Consider the following 4,214-nt stretch of genomic DNA (forward strand, 5'->3'; position numbering starts at 1 on the left):
TTTCTTTCTGATTTCATGGCTCAGGAAATGTCTGCTGCAGACAACACAAAAGTGAGGCTGGTGTGATTTTTTTATATAAAATGGATGTTGGTTATACAAGCCTAAGATAAACTGAAGTTGAATCGCTAATTAAATATCGGGGTCTTCATTTAACAGCATAAAATGTGGGTCCTCGGGAACGTAAGCATCGCAGACGGGAGACGTCAGTCCAGTTCTGGGTCCTCCATTTCTCCGCCAAGGAAAAATGGGAGGAGCCAGAGGACCATCTCGTCTCCTTCCTATTTCTCTAAAAGTACAGGTCCCTCCAATAAAAACAACTCCTTTGAAGGATTAAAGGGGCCTTTCGGGGTATGAAATTCCCCTTTTATTGCAGCCAACATTCATTATTACGAACCTAGAATCAAAACTATGAACAGATCAATTCTGGTGAGTATTTGCAATCAGTCACTGTGTTATATATTGCGTAATATATAATGAGTGATGTTCATGTAGAAAATAAATGATAATCATAACATGGCCCTCGCCGGTTTGGCTCAGTGGATAGAGCGTCGGCCTGCGACTGAGGGGTCCCGGGTTCGATTCCGGTCAAGGGCATGTACCTTGGTTGCGGGCACATCCCCAGTGGGAGATGTGCAGGAGGCAGCAGGTTGATGTTTCTCTCTCATCGATGTTTCTAACTCTCTATCCCTCTCCCTTCCTCTCTGTAAAAAATCAATAAAAATATATTTTAAAAAAATCATAATATGGACTATTATAATGCCAAGTGATTTATGTGAATATTACTGACCTAGTCAGCAGGCAGGATGGTTGAGTAAGCACTGTGTCCCAAAAGCAGTGGTTCTCAACCTTCTGGCCCTTTAAATACAGTTCCTCCTGTTGTGACCCGACCATAAAATTATTTTCGTTGCTACTTCATGATTGTAATGTTGCTACTGTTATGAATCGTCATGTAAATATCTGATATGCAGGATGGTCTTAGGCGACCCCTGTGAAAGGGTCATTCGACCGCCAAAGGGGTCGCGACCCACAGGTTGAGAACCGCTGCCAAAGTGGCCGTCACATTTTGCATCAGTTTTATCGCTGTCGCTCTTCTCTTTCTGGATCGCTCACTGATCTCATCCCTGTTTCCTCTCCGCATTCACAACCACGTGCTTGGAATCCACCTGGTTCTTTCAGGGCAACACTCAGCTTTCGTTTGCTCAAATTCTTGTCCGTTAGGGGGGCTCCTTTCTGCTTAAAAATTGAAAAACAAGGAGACCACACATGTAATAACATGACCTCATTTTTAAAGTGTTCGTTCGATTTTAGGGCGCTGTGGGTGGGACTCACAGGAGCTCTGTGTTGAAAGCTGGGAAGGCCAGCTGCCTGCAGCATCTTCAGATCTTGCAGCTTTTCTTTCAACCAGGTGTCCTCGCTCACGACTCTGCGAGCCTTAGCCTGTGGATCAGAACCGGCCCCGCGGCCAGCGGAGAGGGGTGGGCGGGGGCTGGACAGGACCCGTGTTTACATGTTCTCTGGCTTTGTGGCCCTCTGGTAATCTTAGCTTAATCGGGTAATGCCTGTGACATGGAAAACGTATTACTTTGTGAGAAATGGTCATAAAGTGAAAGAGATAATTTTAGCAAAAGGTAAATAATGTGTTTAACTTGTGGTGTGAGGATATACACAGGAAAGAGGTGACTTCCTAGGAACATGTGATTCAGAAGAAACCGAGATGCCTGGGTAAACATTTCAATAGTCATGATGTTAAGGATTCAAGGATGTTTGCCTCGGGCGTGGGGTCCGCTGTCCTGGGGGGTGAGGGGAAGGGCCGAGGGGGAGACTAAAGGGTCCCAGATTCCGTCCACAGAGCCAGGGAGAGGGGGAGAGAGAGAGAGAGAGAGAGAGAGAGAGAGAGAGAAACATCAATGATGAGAGAGAATGTATTGGCTGCCTCTTGCATTCCTCCTACCGGGGATCGAGCCCACAGCCCAGACATGTGCCCTTGACCGGAATCGAACCCGGGACCCTTCAGTCCGCAGGCTGACGCTCTCTCCACTGAGCCAAACCAGCTGGGGCATCACTGTGGTTTTATTTGAGACAAAAGAATGGGAGATCTCCCCATCAATATGGAAATGAGGGCATTTACTGCCTGGATATTATAGAGCAGGAATCAGAACCCTTTTTCTATAAAAGGCCAGACAGTAATCGTTTAGGCTCTCCACACCTACCGTCTCTATCATAATTACTCCAAAAGCAGCCATAGGCAGCCCATAGGCAAACGGCTGTGGCTGTGTCCCAATAAAACTTTATTTACAAAAGAGGAGCTATTAACTGTTACTGTGAAAAGCACTTATTTGAGAAAATCCAGTACGTGTCTTTCATCAGCCAGCTTGGTAAGAGGTACGGGACTGTGTGCCAAAGATTTTACCCAGGTTGGGGGAGGGGGAGGTGTTTTTGTTTGTTTTGTTTGTTTGTTTGTTTTCAAACCTTCCCCAAAAGAATTCTGCTGTGAAAAAGTTTTGAAAACACATGATCTTTTGTAATATGAATAGGGAAATGTCCTGGGTCCCCTTGACAGAAAACTCCATTCAACCTGAACTTGTGCTTTTAGAACTTCCGAAGCCTCGCCCAGAGCCGCCGTTTCTGCTCTTCCTGGCTGGCTGGACGATGCGGCGACGCCTCCCCGTGCTTGATCACAGCTCCACGCTCGGCTCCTGCTGCAGGGAAGCCCAAGGTATGGCGCAGATCAATCGGGGTAAGCACGGCGTATTGGGCCGGGCGTTATATAGTCAGTGGGAAATGGAGACATGCACTGTGACAGGGAAGAGAGTGGAGAACCCTCTGGTGGTGCAGGGATGCTTCAGGTGAGCTCATAGGAAGCAGGGTTTCTAGGGAGGCGTGATTTGGGGGGAGGAGGGAGTGCCCTGTGCGGCATCTCAGTGCTCAGAGGCGTGGAACCTGCCTGGATATTTGTGGACCTGCCATCCTGTCATGTTCATATATGTTGTTAGAAGAGAAATTTGATCTCTTTTGCCTGACCGTGCTTTCTTTTGTGCATGTGTGTTGTGTGTGTATTTCTCCATTCATTTTCTCTGTTGAAAGAGGCATCAAATGATGATTTGGCCGCTGTGGGCATTTCTCCTGTTACTTCCATAGCAGCATAGCAGAGGCTAAAACCACAGGCTTTGGAGCCAGGCTGCCGGGGTTTCAATCCAGGCTCCACCTGCTACCCGTGTAGTGCCTCAGTTTTGTCATCTGTAAAATGGGGATAATAGTAGTTCCTCCTTTATAATGATTTTATGAATTTAATCAGTTAATGTCCTTAAAATAATATTTATTTTTTTCTTTATATTTTTATTATGAACGAGAATAACACACATACATAAAAAGTACCAATGTATAGCTCAAGGAAAGCAAGACCCACATAATGACCCGGAATAGAGCAGTGCCCCCTCCCAGCTGCTCCTCTGCCAATCCCTCCCACTTTTGTTTATGTGTATATATACATACATATGTATGTGTGTGTGTGTATATATATATATATATATATACATATATATATATATTGCTTAAAAATGCAAGAGCTGAATGTTTAATTAGATCAGTAGTTATAAAAAGAAAACTAACATTATTCCATAAAACTTCCTTCTGAAAACTGTGCGATTTGGGGGTGGGATAGTTAGAACCAGCTGGATTGCAACGAAGACTTCAGGCAGATAAAACATTAACCATATCACCTTTAAGTCAGTGAACATGCAGCCCCACCTTCAGGCACCGTTTTCGCTTAAGTAAACGAGGGGATGGATGGGGCACAAGGTGTGGGAGCACAGACTCTCGGGTTCCCGGAGCGCGGGGCTCCGGCTGTTCACACACAGATGCGGGGCAGACAAGCACTGGCGAACGGGCACACGCCGGCCGCGTTCCAGCAGGTTCTGTGTGCGACATCAGCCACACACGCAAAGCCTTCACGTTGGTGGAGGCTCGCATTTCTGGGCACCTAAAGATAGAGCATGCCTTTGGCCAGTTTCCCTTCTTAAGGGGAACACAAGAAATGCAGAGTTGGGTTTGCGTGTCGGCCATCCATTCTCAGCAGAATCAAGGAGCACCTGGAGCACGGTCACATCCTTAAACTCAAACTTACAAGAACCTCGAAAGCCACCCGGCCGGATGCTCAGTGGTTAGAGCGCCATCCTGTGCCCCAAGGGGTTGCGGGTTCCATTTCTGGTCAGGGA

The 4,214-nt window shown here is 46.7% G+C and overlaps 1 protein-coding gene across 3 annotated transcripts in view; it reads left to right on the forward strand.

Annotated features, from left to right (window-relative positions):
• Positions 1–2,597: 2,597 nt before the first annotated feature.
• Positions 2,598–4,214, forward strand: part of CHRM3 (cholinergic receptor, muscarinic 3) — a 24,805-nt gene continuing 23,188 nt past the window's right edge. For all 3 annotated transcript variants that reach the window (XM_015562355.1, XM_006761250.2, XM_015562354.1), the window contains exon 1: positions 2,598–2,716. The gene's annotated coding sequence lies outside the window, so the exon portion shown is untranslated. The remainder of the gene's footprint in view (positions 2,717–4,214) is intronic.

Source organism: Myotis davidii, unplaced genomic scaffold (genome assembly GCF_000327345.1).
Source record: "Myotis davidii unplaced genomic scaffold, ASM32734v1 scaffold174, whole genome shotgun sequence".
Lineage (NCBI taxonomy): Eukaryota > Metazoa > Chordata > Mammalia > Chiroptera > Vespertilionidae > Myotis > Myotis davidii.